The sequence below is a fragment of the Leiobunum rupestre genome, chromosome 5 (assembly GCF_980474605.1).
Source record: "Leiobunum rupestre chromosome 5, qqLeiRupe1.1.hap1, whole genome shotgun sequence".
Taxonomy (NCBI): domain Eukaryota; kingdom Metazoa; phylum Arthropoda; class Arachnida; order Opiliones; family Sclerosomatidae; genus Leiobunum; species Leiobunum rupestre.
In genome coordinates, this window is record NC_143388.1 from 63,781,989 (window position 1) to 63,803,338 (window position 21,350).

General features: G+C 40.9%; 4 non-coding genes across 4 annotated transcripts; all 4 read right to left on the minus strand.

Annotated features, from left to right (window-relative positions):
• Window positions 1-18,987: 18,987 nt before the first annotated feature.
• TRNAT-GGU (transfer RNA threonine (anticodon GGU)) lies at window positions 18,988-19,060 on the minus strand. Its single transcript has one exon. It is a non-coding gene; the product is annotated as a tRNA-Thr (tRNA).
• A 266-nt stretch (window positions 19,061-19,326) lies between these two features.
• Window positions 19,327-19,399, minus strand: TRNAT-GGU (transfer RNA threonine (anticodon GGU)). The gene has a single exon. It is a non-coding gene; the product is annotated as a tRNA-Thr (tRNA).
• A 266-nt stretch (window positions 19,400-19,665) lies between these two features.
• Window positions 19,666-19,738, minus strand: TRNAT-GGU (transfer RNA threonine (anticodon GGU)). Its single transcript has one exon. It is a non-coding gene; the product is annotated as a tRNA-Thr (tRNA).
• A 266-nt stretch (window positions 19,739-20,004) lies between these two features.
• On the minus strand, window positions 20,005-20,077 carry TRNAT-GGU (transfer RNA threonine (anticodon GGU)). The gene has a single exon. It is a non-coding gene; the product is annotated as a tRNA-Thr (tRNA).
• Between the last annotated feature and the right edge of the window lie 1,273 nt (window positions 20,078-21,350).

Consider the following 21,350-nt stretch of genomic DNA (forward strand, 5'->3'; position numbering starts at 1 on the left):
ACTCCCTGATCAGTTGAATCAGAGAAGCCAAAAGTAATGCACCAGATAATTCCAGTCTCGGAAGTGTGATTTGTTTGAGCGGAGCGACTCTTGTTTTCGCAGCGATCAGTTGTATTTTGATTTGTCCGTTGTTATTCACCGTCTTCAGGTATACGGCAGCTGCGTACGCTTTCTCCGATGCGTCACAAAATCCATGCAGGCTAATGTCTGTAGCATTAGCTTGCGAAATGTGCCGTTGAACCGTAATGTTTTCAATTTCTGGTAAATCGGTTCGAAACGACCTCCATTTAGCTTCAAGTGGTTGGGGAAGTTGCTCATCCCAATTCAATTTTAGCTGCCACATTTCCTGTAACATCAGTTTCGCTCGAACGGTTACTGGTGCCAACAGTCCCAGAGGATCGAATATCCTTGCTGTATCCGAAAGAATCGTACGTTTAGTGATTGAACTTCTTGACGCTGGAGAAGTAACCATAAACGAGAAATTATCAGCCGAAGGAGTCCAATATAGGCCGAGAGTCTTGACTGATTCGTCGTTCTCGATGCATAGTGGCTTTTGTAAATCCTTCATGTTGGCTGGTAGTGTATCCAATAATGCAGCTTCATTCGACGCCCATTTCCTTATTTCAAATCCTGCCTGAGATGTAGCTTGAATGATTTCTGACTGAAGTCTTAAAACGTTCTCAATCGTTTCGTCTCCTGTCATTAGATCGTCCATGTAGAAGTCATTTTGTAAAGCCGAAGATGCCAACGGAAGTGTCTCTTTCACGTCATGGCCGAGTTGCTTCAAGACTTTAGTTGCTAGGTATGGCGCTGATGCGGTTCCATATGTAACCGTTAGCAAACGGTATTCGAGCAAGGGTTCGTGTGAGTTGTTTCGCCAAACAATTCTTTGAAAATCGGAGTCGTCTGGATGTACTCTAATTTGACGAAACATTTTGGCAAGGTCTGCTTTCATTACAATGCGATGTTGACGAAAGCGAATAAGGAGGTTGACCAAATCATCTTGAAGTTTTGGCCCCACTAGCAGATGATCGTTTAGGGAAACTCCAGTTGTAGATTTGGCAGAGGCGTCGAACACCACACGAACTCTCGTGGTGGTACTGTCTTCTTTGAATACCGCATGATGAGGCACGTAGTAAGATGGATTGGTTTCGATTTTTATTTCATTCGAGGGAATGAGTTCCATATGTCCAAGGGCAATGTATTCCCCCATGAACTTGCGGTACTCCTCATAGAGATTCGGGTTAACACGTAGACGTCGTTCTAAGTGAGAGAATCGACGGATTGCCATTTGTTTAGAATCTCCAAGTTTTGGTGCATCGTTTATCTTTGGTAATCGTACAGTGAATCTTCCTGTAGAGTCACGTGTATGTGATTCTTCAAAGTTCTTTTCACATTGAATTTCTGTTGGAGATAGTATTCTTCGAGGCTGGATGTCTTCTAGCTCCCAAAGATGTTTCAAATCTGCTTCCAATGTACAATGGTGGACCTTTATTTTCGAACTTCTTCCGGCCATCAGCAATGGACCGGAAACTGCCCATCCGAAAAGAGTATTAAAGGCACCTGGAAGACCTTCTTTCCCCTTGCAAATGCCATCTTGTAAGAGCTCTAGATACACGTCAGCACCTAGTAAAATATCCACTTGTCCAGGGCTATGAAAAGTTGGATCAGCAAGTGTTAAGCCTTTCAAGTGTAGACAATTTCCAGGATCGAACGGACTGTTAGGTAAATAATCCGTGACCTTTTTCAGGACGATTGCCTCGACGATGACCTCCGACGTGTTAATGATATTTGACTGAATATTCACCATGACACTGCCTTGAGAGGTGTTCATTCCGGTTGCTCCAATTCCGTCAACTGAGACGTTGAAACGTGTTCGCTTCAATCTTAGTTTCCTCGTGAATTGTTCCGTGATGAAACTGGCTTGAGAACCCGAGTCCAGAAGCGCTCGGGCTGGATAAAGTTGCTCGTCAAGTCCCTTTACTTGGACCATTGCGGTTGCCAAGATAACTTGGGTTGATCCAATTATTTCACGAGATGGGCATGAAACTACACCGGAGGTTGCCTTCGTCTTCGTTAATTCCTTCTCTTGATGTAGAAGTGTGTTATGTCGTGCGTTGCATTTCCTACAATGACCAGATTTGCAGTCATTGCTTTGATGACCGGTTCGTAAGCAATTGAAACACATGGCACTCCTCTTGACCATGTTCCAACGCTCGTCCGAAGATGCATTCAGAAAATTGGTACATTTGTATACAGAGTGTGTTTCGTTGCAAAAGTGACACGTCTCGCTCAGAGCACCATGATGAGCCTTTGTACTCGGTCTCTGATGTAATGGAGGCTTCGACTTGATTGCAGTAGTTGTAGGCGGATCTGCTGCTAAGGCTCTGGCCCGTTGTTCAAGAAATGTAACGAGATCCTCGAAAGTTGGTCTTTCGGTCCCCCTCAGGGAAAGTTCCCATTTTCGGCGAGATTCTGAATCCAGTTTTTCCTTTACAAGATGAAGTAGTATGGAGTCCCAATGTTGTACTGGTTCTTTGAGAACCTTGAGCGCCCTTATGCATTCGGCGGTGGTATCGATGAGCGTTCGTAAAGCGGATGAAGATTCTTGGATGACGTTAGTTTGACTGAAGAGACGTTTTACGTGTGCATCGATGATTTCCCGGGTATTGTTGAACCGATTGTTTAAGATATCCCAAGCTTCCAGATAATTAGCGTCAGTTACCGGAATAGATTGAACTAGGAGCGCTGCTTCGTTTCGTAATGATGACTTCAAATACTGAAACTTCTGAGCTCCGGTGAGCGATTCGTTGTTGTGTACGGTGGCCGTGAAGAGATCATGAAATGGAAGCCAATCGACGTAACCACCGCTGAATGATGGAAGTTCCAGCTTAGGTAAACGTACATCACTAGCTGGTCTGACTTGTCTCACTGGAATGTTTGCTGCTCTTTCATTTGATTCAGTGACGAGTAGGATTGTCAGATCTTCGAGTCGAGCGACTAGAGGGTTGTATTCATCTTCGTGATCCGCGAAGTCGTCGTCGTCGGGATCGATATTTGCAACTACGGCATCGTGAACCTCATCCAAGTCTTTCGATAGTTTTTCCACCTTGTCTACATACAGCTTCAAGGCGACGTCAGATAGATTCGTTGCTGTTTGACCCACCGCATTTTCAATCCTGGTGATCTGTCCCTTGATAGCTGCTCTTTTTCTCACCAGAACATCCATGATGACTTATGTTGATTCGTTTACGATCGGGATATGATCGATGGTTTAAACGGTTTCCAACGGAGAATCCACGCTAATTTTCACTGTCTCTCACGGAAAGATAGCCGATTCGATGATTAGTTGAGGAACATAATCAAGTTGACGAATGTATCCGGCTCGACGGACCAAAAAATGTCGTGAACAGCGAAATAAAAGACGCGAACTTTTCCGACATAAAAACCGGTAAACCTTTTTCCTCTTATTTCAAAACAGAACTGGCCGTTAATTTATTTTTACACGCGCAAAAAATAACACCTTTTTTAACAGCAACCAAAAACTCACTTTCACGCGCGCGTGCGCTATATAAACATTTGAAAACGAATATAGGTACATGTACTATACAAAATTACGATGTGTACAACCGAACACCCCGTGTGTAGATAAACATTTAGATAGAAGTGTCGCCGTCTACTGGCCGAGTTTGAAAATGAATTTAGATGGCTCGTGGACTATTGCCTGCGCCGTCATCGGGAGTCTAAAATTTATTCTTTGGGATCCCGTAATGGAGAACGGGGCTGAAAGGTAAACAACAAATACAGACTTGCCCACGAAAATAACGCAAAAAAGTATAATATAGAATTAGTTTTACACCGAGATTCGAGGTCACGTAGGTGAGCACAAGGCGTTGTAGCTATATCTCGTTATTTTTGAACTACGTTACTTCTATTACATTGGTTAAGCTCCGCGACTTTTTCTTACGAGGAGACTACCCGAGGTGATAATCAGCGATTTTGTTGAAACTAAGTGGGTGTGTAGAACTTATGGTAATATGAAATTTCACCAAGGGAAAAGTTGCAATGGGCATTAGTTTTGCCATGGCAACCGAAAATGTTTTTGACAAAACATTATGTATATTTTCCCATTGAGCACTTCTAAGGGTCCCCCTGTGAAAAAAAATGATATTAATTCTAATTAAAATTGTTAATTTTGATCAAATTCGGCTATTATAGTTGGCAAATACAACTTTTTTATCTTCACATTTCACTTTTCTCAATTTTTACCGATTCTGATCAAATTGACCAAAATTCATCAAAATATCAAAAAATTAATTTAATTTGTCAATTTTGATCTATTATTTTTAGGTTTTGAAATTTTTCACAGGGGGGACGCTTAGAAGCGCTCAAATTCCCATACTATTTTCAATGAGAAAATATACGTACTATGTTGTCAAAAACATTTTCGGTTGCCATGGCAAAACTAATGCCCATTGCAACTTTTCCCTTGGTGAAATTTCATGTTATTGTAAGGTCTACATACCCACCTCGTTTCAACCAAATCGGTGATTATCACCTCGGGTAGTCTCCTTGTTAGTACACCGTAAGAAGCCTTTTATTCATGGTTGAAATAAGCTCGAAATGTAGTAGCATTTTCGATCTTGAATTGCGACTTACCTTAACATGCTTGAGTAAGTTGCCAGTAGATGTCCTTGATGTTTTCAAGACTTTAGTGCCAGAACAACTTAAACATTGTACACTTATTGGACCATCTTCGGCACTGCATGCCCCGACCGTAACAAAAAATTCACCGTCCAACAGATAAGGAAGTGTACCATTTTTCTGGTCATTGCTTTCGAGCTCTGTTGTACTTGTCCTTTTGTCTTTATTACCCGCACTTTTTTCACCATTAATAATACCGTTTTTAAGGACTCTGATATTATTAGCCTCCGCCATACTTGGATGTATCACCCTCCTCACGTACTCCAATGCGTACAATGCGTGTTCAAACTAACGACGTAAGTGTCAAGTATATATTCCATTCGGTAAAATTCTAAATAATCTTTGTACGTAATTTACATGACAAATAGCTACCGAAAAAAACTATCTTAGATAAGAAACATAGTACAGATAATATTTTCGTCATAAGTAAAAGTTATCTTAAGAAATGGACAATAAGATAAATGTATCAAGATAAAAAATTATTTATCTAATACCTATTTAAATTGAGATGTTCCAAATTGAGTATATATAAAATAATGATACTCAAATTAAGGAAGTATTTTAATTTTTTATTTATCTTGAAAAAAATACCTAGATCCGCATTTAGATACTTCAAATTATAGATAAAAGTATCTATCGCTGAACACTGTTAGTCTTAATCCTCTTTGTATATTCCCCTAATGCTAGGTTTATCGGAAGAATTACCCCGTTTACTCCATTTAATATTAGGTTTTCCCTCCAAAGTTTATCATTTTAGAATTTGCCTATAGAACTTTGTATTTTTTGGGCAGTCAGTTGAATTTATATTGTGAAGCATACGCAGAGCTCTCTCATTACCAATAAGATACTTTACTATAGCTTCTCGGTACTATAGTTAAATATTTAGTCCAAAGGAAATTTTTGACTCATAAATATAGACTTACCACAACATAATTTTACGCCGTCTTACTTCTGCTTATTTTGAAAATAAAAATCGTTTTTTAGATGTCATACAAACAGAAAGTTCTGCCTTAATTAAGTTTTTACGACAGGGATAGCTGATCTCAGGTCAGGGATGAAATTCATTGGAAATAAGAATGGTTTTATCCAGCTGTAGTTTTTCTTCATCTTTCTTCTAAAATGTTTTTTAATTCGTGTTTTGCTTAAGGCAGTGTTAAAATATTGAAAATAAATAGAATTTAGAAAGTAATTTAAAATAATAAACTGGGTTTACATAAAATATGTGCAGTTTATTTAAAAAGTGCGTTACTTTGAGCGCCTGTACGAATGCAGGCTAGCTGCCATTATATTTCCGCCGATCAGAGATTGTAAGGCAATTATTTAATCAGGCTACCTTTATTTGGAAAGTCTAGGCTAAACTAGGTTAACGACTACAAGTTGAAATATTATTTCTAGAAAAAAAGAACTATTTAAAGTGGAAATTATAAAGTAGGACTTTTATACAAATGTTGATAGCAACGGATACCTTATTATGTTATCTTTTAATTCAATGATTTCTTAATTAAAAGTTTTTTATCCGTTGTTTTCGGTGTTGGTCGGGTCTTAAAAACTTGATGAGGTTAACGGTAATACAAAGTGTGGAGAGCTGTCGACTCACGTAGTATGAAGTTCTTGCCACCACCCAAATACGCAATGTAACTGGGCCACCGGATTTAAGGCATTAAAAATCACAATCTGACTTCGGCCTATGGTGGCGCCTTGGGTATTAACTTATCTGATTATTATGATTAATACTCATGGATATGATTTTCCAAGAACAGCATTATCTTCACGAGTCGCTATTGGTAAATGAACATATTCCTTAAATACAGTTACACTGCAAAATTAAATTTTTCATTAAGATGACTAAAAATTCTTGAAACTCAATGTTCGATAGTTGCGACAAACAGAAAAAAGATAAAAAAATTAACTTCTACAAAGGAGTATTTCTTAGAAAGATCTTCATTTACTATATATCTTCTCAACTAACTTAAATTAATGAACGGGCGCCACGCAGTTTTAATTCAATTGAAATAATTTTAAATTACTTTTAGTATTCCATTTAGCGAATAAATTTAAAAAAAGTCTTTCAAAAATTATTTCCAAATCGTTCATTGAACTTCTAACCTTACCTTTTTCTGCGTTTGAAATTTAAACATTCGGTTGTAAAAACAAATAGCTACGAGTCGGTTACGAAATGTAAAATGCCGGCATCACGTCTAACCAGAAGCCTATAATAAGAGAAGCCTCTTTTTTGTGAGATACACACACATCGGTGTCGACCCGAGGCCCTAGACACCAGCACACACACAATAACTGATTAATCAGGGTGTGATATGTGTAACGGCCACGCCAACGGGGGGATACGTGGAGACAGGGGTGGGGACACCCGTGGCGGAAGTATCCCGACCACCCGTTGGGGGAATGGTGGTCGTCCTCACACGGCCTTCCACAAACTCTGCCTCCCAGACATCTGGAATTACAGGAGTGAGCCACTACTCCCGGCTAAGAGAAGCCTCTAACTCACCCAAAATCGAGAAACGTCTCGTTTTCGAGCTAGAGGTATTCGGGGGGATGCAGATTTGTTAACGCGATATGTGGCCAGAAAATATAATCCTCTCGATATTTTTATAGCTAGGGACTTCAGGTGTAGAAATCAGCAGTGAAATCACGTAAATTTAGTAGCTTTAATAACTTCAATAAATAAAATAATGAAATTACTTTAAATCTGAAATCAGATGTTAAAAATTTCTAACATTGGAATAATTGTATAGCCCCTCGATTCATACGCGAGCAGTAGCGAAGAAAACATTCGAAAAATGCAAACGATTCTTTACATTTTAGCTCGTAAAATTCCCCTAGGATTTTAAATTTTCAGAGACTCTCCCGAGGGGTCCGTCACTTCTATGAATCGTGTACGAGATTCCGAATCAAGGAATCTGGAATCAAGATTCTTGATTCTAGCCAGATTCCGAGATTCCGCCATGATTCCTTAATATTTCGTGATTCCACACTTGTTTCTTTGATTCTTATTAGATTCCGTGATTCTTGTTCGGCTGCACACTTGTACAAGGTTCCTTGATTCATCTATTCGCAACCAAAACCAATCTAGCTGTTCGTATATTATAGAAAAGGCGGTGTGACTAGGCTAATGACCAGTTAAAAATATCTAGGTCAGTTTAAAAATGAAATCGAAGTGGTTCATTGGCCCACTTAATAAATCGGTCCCACTGGTGTTTGAAAAATCCAGCCCGAGTAGCAGGTGACTTTTCATTCCCTACGTCATAATTTCGCACCGGAAATTGTAATAATTTGAAGGCCGGTGTGGCCTTTAATTCAACTTGGTCTACGGATACATATTATGGATTAGCTCGCGTATTTCAGGGCACGGGGTCGAGGGCTTAGTCGATAGTCACGGCCACTCACTGGTTCACTTTAAACCCTGTTAAGGGGCTCACTTTATTTTCCGCCTGCTTGAGATTCAAAGCTCGCCAATATTCCAAATTCGAGCCAACGCCGGGAGAAGTGGCTCAATCCTGTAATCAAAAGCATCCGGGATGCAGAGTTTGTGGATGGCGGTGTGAGGACGACCACCAATCCGCCAACGGGTGGTCGGCATACTTCCGCCACTGGTGTCCCCACCCTTGTTTCCCCGTTTCCCCCTTTGGCGTAGCCGTTAGACATATCTCGCCCTGACTAATCAAATGAACGAGAGGACTGAACTCTCCCACACGTTACAAAAAAAAATCGATTGTAATAATTTATAATATAATATTATAAATTATAATATAATATTATAAATTATCTCTGGTTTAATCGCTTAAAACCGTTTCAAATCACTAAAAAACCGTTTTCGGGCCTTAAAGCAAGTGTCGGCTCGACATCATGTAGCTCTTTTTTTACAACAGATGTCGCTATCGTTGACACCTAAACAAAATAGTAAAGTGCCATTTTGACCCAAAAGGCGATAATTATAGGTACACCTCGCGTTGATTGGATCGTTTGTAAATTGGTGAATAACCTAAATTACAGCAATTATAAACAATATTTTTACATGGGATATATAATTTAGGTTAAAGTCCACTAAGTTGTTTAATAATAATGCTCAACAACGGCTCTCTGACGACGTTATCATTGGAGGGGAGGTCAGAACGACGTCGGAGAATCCGGCGTGTACCGCACTGAGGACGTCTACTAGATTGGCCGGCAGAGCCCTAGACGTAAATGCCCGAAGAAGAAAAGCCCGAGCCATCCGTCGCGATGGGCAAGCGAATAAGGCGTGGGAAGCGTCATCCACTGCGGCTCTACACCGAGCGCAGGAGGCCGTGGGACTTAGATTAAAGCGATGGAGAACTGCCCTAGTGGGAAGTCTGCCACAGCCGAGGCGTGCGATTAGCGTGTCATTCCGGCTCGTTAAAGTTATCCGCATAATGGCTTGAGAGCCAGGAAAAGGCTTCACGTCCAGAAGGGGCCATTGTGTCCTAGTTGCTGACCACTCTCGAGTCCATGCTGATGAAATTGCCCTTCAGCAGGCGCTTTTTCCCCCAAAGAGGAGGAAGTCCACCTTTGTTGGGCGTAGAAGCTTAGTAAATCCCGCCAGACGGTCCGCCATTTCATTGCCCAAAACTCCAACATGAGCCGGACACCACAGGAGAGTTATGGGCCACTGGTATCCATCACAAAGGTCGTGAATGGTGGTGACTACCTTGTCCGTAGAACGAGAATGAAGCTGCGTGAGAGCGCTTTTCAAATCCGAGCAAATAACCAAAGTGCCTTGGAGGTTGACCGACGCATAAGACAAGGCCATTTGAATAGAGACGTGTTCGATCCTATTAATGGGATGAACGGAATCCACAAGACACGTCGCGCTGACATTGAGAGCCGGGATCACGAAAGTCACCCCCGCCACACCCGAGCCCTCAGCCAACAAGCCGTCGGTATAGATGACTGTAGCATACTTAAGTTGTCGCAGCATATCCGAACTGTTGTCTTCCTAGGCGGTAGTGAGCCAAGTCGAGAGAATCATCGCGGCGGGTGGTTGCCAGGACGGCGAATCCTTGAAAGACAAATGGCGACGGGAGGTATTGAAGAGCCAGCTCAGGTTGTGAGCCTGTGCCAAACGCCAAGCCCTGGGGAGGAATGGTAAACGGCCCAAAGGGAAGCGATGTTCCAAAGTCTCGAGAGGAGCAATCCTTCCCTCAAAAAGGAGGTGTATTAAGCAATGTGTCAGAATTTATAGCCTGGTGTACCTAGTGCCAGAGACCATACCACCGGAGGTCTATCATCTTAGTGTCCTACGCCAGCGTCCACCTAGCCCGGACAGGTGACAAATCCAGCATGGGTAGTAGTACCCTACTACTGATGGTCGCAAATTTGACGCAAGCCACTCAACCCAGCAGAAGGTGCAGCAATGGGTGGACCATTTCCCACTTCGCACACAGCAGTGGGATTAAGAGTCGATGCTGTAGCAACTCAGCTGATACCCCACCTACGTAGGTAAAGAGTCAAACCCTTTGGAGAGAGCTCCTAAAGGGGAACGACAAGCACACAGCAGTCCTAGTAACCCGGCATAGCTGGCACCGGAGATACGTGTGTGCCTCCAAAAGGCCGGGAAACAGGACCGCCGTGCCCTCATACGGAGGCCCGCCACCCTACAGCAGGCTACCCAATCCACCGAGGCGGCCAGTTTGCATGGACCCTCTCCGTTAGCCTGAGCCGAAATTCAGTTTCCAGCCCCTACCTGACCGAAGTCGGAGGTGGAGATAGAACCATTTGACCAGAGCTAACTTCTCCCAGTGTGCCACCGCCCTTATGGGTTATAAGAACCGGACCCCGACTCCCCGGTTAAGCCATCTGTTATTGCACACTCTGACCCGTTAAGGGCCAGGTGTAGTAAGTACGACTGTTCAGCGCGCCGCACGGACTGAGGTTGAGGAGGTCCAACAAATCGCGTCTGAAGCGCAAAGGTGGAAGACTAATGGCCGTTGAGGGCGGGACCCCAAGGATGACTCCGAGAGCTGCATTTTGAACCTCGTCGAGCTAAGCAAGAACAGTGGAGGTGTCCGACGCATAGAGAGAGCTGGAATAATCCATCCTGGAGCGAATGAGAAGGGTATAAAGCAGTCTAATGACTGTTCCTGTTGGCCCCCCAGCCATTCGCGAAAACGCCCTCAAAAGATTGAAACGCTCCAGAGAAGTCGAGATCAGCCCGTCGATCTAGGCCACCCATGAGAGACTGTCGTCTATATTAACCCCTAGATATCTGTATGACGTCACCCTCGACAGGATATTGCGTCCTAGCTGAAGTTGAAGAGCGTATGGAATCTGTTTGATCTTGGATAGAACCGTGTATTTTCATTTCAGCGGCTGGAAGTTTAGGCCCCATCTTACGCCATAGGACGAAACATTGTCCAGGGTGACCTGCATGGTCGTATATAGACGCTCAAAGTTTCGACCGCATATCCAGGCGGTGATATCGTCTGCTTGTTCCTTTTGGTCGACCGCCCTGGGACATAGCAAGGGAATCCCATCCAGCATGACTCTGAAGAGGAGAGGACTTACCAAGGACACCCTGCTTATCCGAGGCCGCAACGTTGGAGCTAATAGAGGAGCGCTTGGTGATGAACACCACCGAAGGCGTCTTATAGATCCAGGAACACCGCTAGACAAAATTGGTTGGTTGCTAGGGAGCACTGTGCCGCCTTTGTCAACCGGAGAGCATTATCCGTCACCCGCCGACCCTTCCGGAAACCCGATCGGTCTTGGGGGAGAACATGATTTTTCTCCAGGAACCAAACCAGACGGCCCAATACCAGTTTCTCATAATGTTTTCCGGGGTTCAGGAGGAGATAGATATCACTGTATGAATCAGCTGAAGTGGGGGACTTACCCGGCTCTAAGATCGGATGTGGGATGGCTTGCTTCCACCTCGCCGGCATGATGCCCACCTCCCACAGGCTGTTGTAGAAACTCAGAAGTGCTGTGCGGAATGCCGGAGTAGTATTTTTGATAATGAGGTTAGAAATGTTGTCCACGCCCAGGGCCGTATTGCGTAACCCGGAGAGGACCCGATATAGTTCCTCTGCCGAGAATGGCCAAACACACCACAACCTTTTTCTAGTCAGTGAGTATTTCAGCTCCATTATGGAGCGTAAGGAGCTTCCTGGGGCAGATCCCGGTTTTGAACCACCTAACCTGGTTCCAAACTTGAGGCAGGGGCGTGTGTGCATGTAGCCTGTCACAATAGGCCATCCAACTAGCACGCTTCGTGTCACTAATCAGTCGTTTATAGACAGCCTTCTCCTTTATGTAAGCAACCTGGTCCAACAGGTTGTCTGACCGCTGGGCCCTGCAACGGGTCTGACGGACTTCCTTGGCCTTGTTAGAACAGCGTTCATCCTACCATTGAAGCTGACGAGGAGACGAGCCTCCCCCACCCTTTTTGATAGGAATCGTAGCCAGGGCCGTCTGGCGGAGAATATTTTCTGCAGAGTATCCAGAAAACGGAGCGTCCTCCAGTGTGTCATCCAAAAGGATTCTAAAACGTTTCCAGTCCACCGCTGGATAGTGCCAATGCATACCACTTGCCGTAGAACTTGTAGTGAGTGCTGGGTCACCTATAAAAATAGGGAGATGATCATTTGTTCCTCGGTTAAAGACTGTCCAGAGGAGAGAGTGAGCCAATGTGGAGCTTACGAAAGTCAGATCTAGGACAGCCTCTCGGCCCCGAGTTGTGCGGCGGGTGGCGTCTCCAGTGTTGAGGAGGACCCGACGGTCCTGGGCTTCTAGCCAACTCTGGATGAGGCGGCCTTGCTGATCCGTATGACTACTACCCCAGAGTGTGTAGTGGGCGTTGAAAGCGCCTAGGATAATAGTTGGTGTGTCAACTCCTAGGAGAAGAACGTCGAAAAATTGTCTGGAGGCTCTACCACCCGAGTCATAGATGTTAAAAAGCGTAATCCATCGTCGATTGTGTTTCTATTAGCGATCAGATAAATAGCTGAAACCCCAAATCTCACGCTAAATTCGCTGTTATAGATTATATGCCTTACTGTAAAGCTTTAGAAAATATTTATTCCTCAACGCCTTCGGCTAGACGCTTTTCGACTATTACATTACCACCCACGAGGTCACGATAAAACAATCCATAAGTTACGCCATCGTTATTTTTGGGCTACACTTCGTTCAGATGTGCCAAAATGGTCTAATTTGTCAACAACGTAAGGCACGTAAAAGACGCATGCCCGGATTCATGCAATCTACCATCTCCATAGAACCATTCGACATGGTAGGTGTCGATATTATGGGCCCATTACTTGCATTTGTTGACAATTTTACTAAGTACGTTGTTTTACTAAACGGATTAATACAATATGTGTATATATTGTTTATTGAACTTTGTTTGTTTATTCTTTGGTACGGTTTTTGTTTTGTTTTAAATTTTTGTTAAATTCTTAACAAAATTTCGTTAAAACACAAAAATTGTTCATTGTTACCTTTTAATAACGCTTAGAAAAAGGATAGTTATTCAAAACTCCCGCGGAAACTATATCAAAGTAATAATATAGCGCCACCGTGTGGTGAACTATCAATCAAACCGGGTAAAAAATTTAATCTCTTCAATTTTTCGAACTTTAGTCAAATCTCGGCGGGTCAAACAAAAATACACAATAAAAGTATATAAGGCCGTTGCCTTTAATATGGAATATATTCTTAGTTCTTGGCTGTCAGACGAACTACTACCGGACTGGGTCAGGGTGTCGGTCAAACGTTATGAGGTAACTTTGCGGTTTTAATTAGTATGGTCGGTCTTCGGTCAATAAAAGAGTTAAATTGTGTTTCGCGTTAGGAACGTGAGTGAATGGACTTAAGTGTATGAACAGTGCGTGTTTATGACTGAAAGTGTTAAAGTAATTGTGAACTAACTCAAGTCAGCTGTAAGATAAAATTGATTGTTATTATTTTTTGAATTGAGATAACCTAATTATACCCTTGAAATTATCAACTCAACCTGTGAGACTAATTAAGTAGATTGGAAGTAATTAGTAGCGAACAGCTCTCAGCTGTTAATTAAGACAGTTTATAGTTAGGTAGTTTGAATTTAGTTAAAATTACTCAGTATTATTTATGATATTTACTTAAGTGTAAGTGTGTTTTGGTTTATTTTTCAATCACGATGAACTAAGACAAATCTAGTCTTAGACACTTGAGTACCAGTTGTGTACAATTACGTAAGAGGGATATATATTGTTGGGTTATTGAGGAAAGTTAAATCTAGAACGTTACATAGACTGTTCTGAATAAAAATAAACATTTATAATTTTGCATAATTCTGGTTGCCATTTTAATTTCTAATCACTCGTCAACAACATTACAGTTCTGGCAATCCAGAATCAAATAAATTTTCGTTATAACGGCGACGGGAAATTATTCTCGTAAATTTATCGCCAGCCTTAGGGAATTTTCTTTTAACCAAATTTCGATAAACTATCTTTTAATTAAAATCGGCCCAATTCCGTTAAAATTATAAACCAAAAAGCAAACGGTCGTTATAATACCCTATGTAGATATCTCTTTCATTAAAATTTGCTTCGTATTATATTCAACTGATAAACTTGTACTGTAAAAAGGGTTCAATTCAATTGTGCATTGTTATAGTACGTCTAACTCACTGTTGTAACTACTTAACTTATGATATTCTGAATAAATTAAAACTGGTCGTTTCGTCTCAATTATATTAATTGAAATTAAAATTTTATAACGGGCGGGATAACATTTTTAACAAATAACTCTAAATTGCGGAGATATATCATTAAGGGTTATCTCGAGAAATTAATACCACTAGGGACAATTCTCCCGAGGAGAGGTTTTATTTTGGCTTGCCAGCTTGTTTAAATCTGCTTAGCTGAGGGCCGTGAGTTTGAATCTCGGTGAAGACGGTTTTTTATAAAATGGGCACATCTGCTTAAATCCGGTAGGGGATCTTCCCTTGTGGCTCCCCTTTTCCCTTCCTGCCCCCGAATCGGTAATACAGCTGGGTGCGGCGACGGCGTGACCCTCTCCAATATTTCTTTGCCACATTTGTGAGGCAATGAAATAAAAAGGGTAGATTTCGGTTATGTTACACATGTTCAGGCTATGCCCACCAGGTGGCGCTCATGTTATGTTAACAAATGAGGTATGACATGGTAGAGAATTATGGTCTGAACAACTTTGCCAAAGGAACTATAGGCCTATGTAGTATCGTTCACGCGAGAACGTCAAAAAAACTAAAAATAGACAAAATGGCGGCCATTTTTAGACATGTTATCCTTTGCATAAAGTGGTATAATTTTTTTTTACAGGATAAGGAGACCATTTAGAACGCAAAACCGTTGAGAGTTGCTTGTACCCATTTTTTTCCGGGTTCCAATACAAATTGACTGTGCTAAACCCGCAATGAATATTGTTGATTTGATGTCAAATCCGGACAAATTATCGATTCCCTTGCAAATGACGATCGATTTGGTCAAGGCGAAGAAATCTATGACAACTATGATGAATTTCTGAAAAGTTACGACATAATTAACGTCAACAAGGAATCGCTACCCAAGAGCGTACAACTTTATCCTAATGGAATAAAGTTTGTTCACCTACGATAAATAATGGAATTCACGGCTTTTAAACAGCATCATACAATACCGTCAACGTCCTTCAATAGCGCTTCATCGAAGGAAGCGTTCCGATAACCCAACGAGCAACAAAACCCACCAAAAATCGAACCACGGCTTAAATGCGGATCCATTCTAAGATTTTTCACAGGTGAAATGCTGCCAATGGGACTATTATGCACATATTCAGAGACGCGTATTAGTTTTAGCCCACCAAAACCAGAAGCTCAAACGTAAAAAATTTGTTTCCAAATCCATATACAACGGGCGGATCGAAATTCGAAATTCCCGCCGTGCGTTGTAAAAATCCTCGACAGATGGCATCAGAAGCAAATATTATTTATTGTTTCTTTTTTATTATACAAGATTTGTAGTTTTAAATGAAAGGCAGAAAAAGCTTGACAAATAATGAAAAATATCTTAATTAAAAGAATCTCTGGTGGACAACCTGGTGAGAGTTAATTTCAAACTGTTTTAAAATAATATATATGAATACAGTACAATTATAAAGTAATTCATAATTAAGAAACATTAATCTGATATTTCTAACTACTTGTTGCAAAGGCCTAAAATAGTAATAATATTTTTCTCATTAATCAACCGAGTGTTCCAAGTATATTTTTATATTGTGGTGTGATATTAAAAATAAACGAACACCACCCAATTCCATTATAATCTTAATGCGTTTTTTTTTTTTCAATTTGAAGTGAAGGCTACCTAAATTGGTTTTACCCGGCCTAAATACTAATTATTGTTGTTTACCAGAACGTTGTGAACGGTTTAAACCTTAAGTAACATTACGAAAATTTGGTATCACGTAGGGAATAATTCTATTTGTAATCCACATTAGAGAGACGAACACAGCATTGTGATATTTAACGATGTCCTCGGAACTTCTTTTACCCTAGTAATGGTAAAAATATAAATAGATTTAGGTTTATTATCATTTAGCCGTTAAATACTTTAAAGTTAATTTCAATTTCAATATAAGCAGGGAAGGCTTAGCTTTTGACAATACCAAATCGCGCCACTAGTTAAGATTGGCGGAAGCTAGACTTTCCCCTGCTAATGTCATACTCCCTTTAAGATTTCTTATTGTTTTTTGATTTAACACGTAATGGAAATAAACGCTTGGAATTGTACGTAAAATATGAAATATTACTTTATCAAAAATAACTTTGTTATTAGAAACGCTTAGTTCTCTAAGAGAGTGTTTGTATGAATATAATAGTTTATTGAAAAGACAAATGGACAATTAAAAATTGGTCTATTACAAATAATATTAGAATTTTTGTTATAACGAACCCTTCCTTAAAGGGACGCAGGGTTGTAGTTGGAATCGTTCGATAGATAGCAGCGAATTTAGAACGTGGAAAAAAATTCATAGTCATAAGTTATTTCAAACCATAATTTAAGAGTTGGAAAAGGCCATTTGGGAGCATGTTAATACGCACGTGGATAGTGCTCGGAATTCGCATAACTTTTGTTCATTTGATAAGGTCTATTGAATATCAATCGGATATATCCATATGGACAAAATAGGCCTTTCTTTATCTACAAATAAAAATATTCGAAATCCAAAGTGAAACGTATAATTTTATACTTTTTTAATCCGAACCCTCTTATCAACGAATAATTTTAACCAGATATAGTAACCGTCGCTTATGTTCTAAGTTCCCTTATCCATGGATCAAACTAAATAAACATTCACTATAATTGAATAACTAGTTCACCTTTTTCAAAATAATTTTGTTGATTTGGATAGTTTATTTATAACCTAAAGTAGACATATCTGTTCGGTTAAAAAAGAAACGAACCTATCTTGTTCGTTTTCGTTATATTAATTTTTATTCTGAAATATATCCGTAATACGTTAAAAACAAATTTTAGTAATTTTTTAATAGTATATTCGTTATCTGGCAAGTTACCGTGGTCTTATTATAGGGTACATTCTGGCCGAAACATAACCTAATTTCCTAAAAGAGGGGTTTTCTGAAACCCGATCCAATTTCTGTTTGCATGTGTCTAAAACCCTGGTGAAAGTATCGATCTGACGAATGAGTTGAAACAATTTGTGATTTCCATAGTCAACTTTTAGATCGCTCTAATTTTCGTGTTTTACTTATATTCTCATTGGCAGATTAACTACAAGGCTGAGTAGGTTTAAATGTCCCCCCTCCCCCCATTGAGTTGAGTGGGCAAATGTTCACTTCCTTCCCATAGGTGCCATTTTCGATCGTTGCCAGGGAGGGGGGTCAATATTTTTCTCTATGCCACTGTACCCATCATCCGTCTCACAAGAGAAATATTGGGGAACGGCACGCCTTTCGGCGCGTGCCTCTAAAACTGTGCTATCGACGTCAACGAGTTTAGGTTGATAGATTTGTATCGGTTATAATTGGTTACGGTTTTAATCGGTTGGTAATTGATAGCGGTTATAAACGGTTAATTATTGGAATCTGTTATAATCGTTATTGGTAATAATTATCGGTAAGATATTGTTTTCGGTTATAATCGGTATGGGTTATAATCGGTTAGATATAGGTTTAGGCAGGGCCGGCGCTAGTATTTTCGGGCCCCAGGTAATGTTTACTACAAAATTTGTTTTTTTGGAAATAGTCAGAAAATTTTAGTGAGGCACCCGTTCTGGCGGGCCCCTTTCGGAGGCCCGGGCCCGGGGTACTTTTGCCCCGCTTACCCCCCTAACGCCGGCCCTGGGTTTAGGTTATAATCGGTTAGTTATTGGTATCGTTTATAATCGGTATTATATGGAAAAGGGACCCAGTGTACGGGACTACTGTGTGAGGTAAGGTATCAAAGTCCCGTTACCAGCATTTTCTTTGTAATGTTGGACGCCATCTTCGTTTTGACTCTTGACAACGTTTAAATTAGTGTTGCCATCGATACCGATTATTTAAACGATATTTGAAAATCAAAGATCCTTACCGTTACTAATATCTAACCGATACCATTATCTATCCGAATATTACTAATACCGATTATAACATCGATATCTAACCGATTAAACTCAATACCTTCATCTAACCGATTATTACCATTACCGATTATAACCGATGTCAATATCTAAGCGATAATTATTACCCATACCGATTATAACCGAAACCGATATCTAACTGATTATTATCCATACCGATTATAACCTATCGATATTTTACCGATAATTATTACCCATACCAATTATAACCGAAACCGATATCTAACTGATTATTACCCAAACCGATTATAAACTATCGATATTTTACCGATAATTATTACCAATAGCGATTATAACCGATTCCAATAACTAAACGATTATAACCGATACAAATCAATAATCCTAAAGTCGTGGACGTCGAGAGTACAGTTTTAGCGGCTGATCGGTGCAGTGTCATAGAGACAGATATTGCTCCCTGCCCCCTTCGCAAAGATCGAAAATGGCACCTAGGAAGGAATATTCGCGAAGGTTGTTCGATTGGAGGGAAAGAAGTGAACGTTTGCCCACTCAAGTCAAGGGGGTCAAAAACTTCACAAAGACAACATAAATCTACTTCAGTAGGGCTTTCAAACATAATTATTGTGATATAGAAGTTTCATTTCAAATCAAGGAATACCTCTGCGTATTGTTCCATACCAGAGTGACTGAGAAAAATCATTTCACCTCGGGCAGGAATCGAACCTACGACCTTTGGGTTACCGTCCCAACGCCACTACCATTGGACTACCGAGGCCACGAATAATCAGGCCTCGGACATCCAATTTAAGAATGACTCGATCTGGTTCACATTATTGACGGGATACATTTAACCCGTTGTTGACGGTGCCGTAGCACTTTACGTCAACTAATTTATAACAGGACCTTGATAGCCTGTAGTCATAACATTGAGAATTTATTATTTATAATTACGCAGGAATTAATATATATAGAAGTTTCATTTCAAATCAAGGAATACCTCTGCGTATTGTTCCATACCAGAGAGACTGAGAAAAATCATTTCACCTCGGGCAGGAATCGAACCTACGACCTTTGGGTTACCGTCCCAACGCCACTACCATTGGACTACCGAGGCCACGAATAATCAGGCCTCGGACATCCAATTTAAGAATGACTCGATCTGGTTCACATTATTGACGGGATACATTTAACCCGTTGTTGACGGTGCCGTAGCACTTTACGTCAACTAATTTATAACAGGACCTTGATAGCCTGTAGTCATAACATTGAGAATTTATTATTTATAATTACGCAGGAATTAAGATATATAGAAGTTTCATTTCAAATCAAGGAATACCTCTGCGTATTGTTCCATACCAGAGTGACTGAGAAAAATCATTTCACCTCGGGCAGGAATCGAACCTACGACCTTTGGGTTACCGTCCCAACGCCACTACCATTGGACTACCGAGGCCACGAATAATCAGGCCTCGGACATCCAATTTAAGAATGACTCGATCTGGTTCACATTATTGACGGGATACATTTAACCCGTTGTTGACGGTGCCGTAGCACTTTACGTCAACTAATTTATAACAGGACCTTGATAGCCTGTAGTCATAACATTGAGAATTTATTATTTATAATTACGCAGGAATTAATATATATAGAAGTTTCATTTCAAATCAAGGAATACCTCTGCGTATTGTTCCATACCAGAGTGACTGAGAAAAATCATTTCACCTCGGGCAGGAATCGAACCTACGACCTTTGGGTTACCGTCCCAACGCCACTACCATTGGACTACCGAGGCCACGAATAATCAGTCACTCTGGTATGGAACAATTTATTTATCAGTGAAAATTCGAGCTTGAAAAATTTACAAGTTGGTGAAGCCAAATTACGATTGTTTGAAACGATAATTGAAACCGAATTACCTAATCCAGTTGAAACTTTGGTTAAAAAAACGACCGGATTTAAAAAAACACGAGGCTATAGGTCAATCCTAAACATGCATTGGGTATTTAAAGTAAAACTTTGGGAGATTATTATCAGTGTTTGATAATATTTCGAACAATGCCTCGTTATTCAGTAGCTGAGCGTACCGAGATAGTTGCCATTTACTATGGAGAAGCAGCGCAAAACCTTAGAAGAGTGACTGAAATCTTCGCAGAAAGACATCCAAATGGAGCACCATCTGTAAATACAGTAAGACGAGCAATTCACGATTTCAATCAATTTGGTAACTTGCACCTAGGTTTCGCGGATTGGGTCAACCGGATTTAGACTTCGAGAACAATGTACTCGCGTACTTTGTGGCTTATCCTCGTCACAGTTGCGCTAACGCCGCTGCTGATTTGGGTTGTTCTGCAAATCGTGTGTGGAAAATTCTTCGTAAGAATCGCTATCACCCATACAGAGCTACGCTCCACCAAGGACTAATTGACGGAGACCATCAAAGACGTTATGAATTTAGCAACTGGTTACTAAATGCTGTCCAAGAAGATAGACAATTTTTGCGCCATGTTTTGTTCTCCGACGAAGCGTCATTTTCTAGAGATGGGCCCTTTAATCATCAAAACAGCCATCTTTGGTCTGACATCAACCCACATTGGGGTTTTGAATATCATCACCAGGTTCAATTTGAACGGGTCAATGTTTGGGTTGGACTTGTTGGAAACCGTTTGATTGGTCCCTTTTTCCTGCCGACGAACCTCAACGGCCAAAGGTATTTACATTTTCTACAGAACTGAGTGACGCAATCGACGACCTTCCATTGGCTGAAAGACGTCAGTTGTGGTTTCAGCAAGATGGCGCCCCTCCGCATTTTTCCCGGCAAGTAACTGAGCACCTCAACAACGAGTTTCCAGAAAGGTGGATAGGGAGAAATGGTCCAGTGCATTGGCCAGCAAGGTCACCTGACCTAACACCGCTGTATTATTTTCTCTGGGGATTCGTTAAAGCAAAGGTATACGCCACGCCCATTGAAACTAGGGAGGAACTCATTAGACGAATAATCAGTGCTTGCCGAGACGTCACACCAGAAATGGTAGAGAAAGCGTTTGAGAACTTAATTGTCCGCGCAC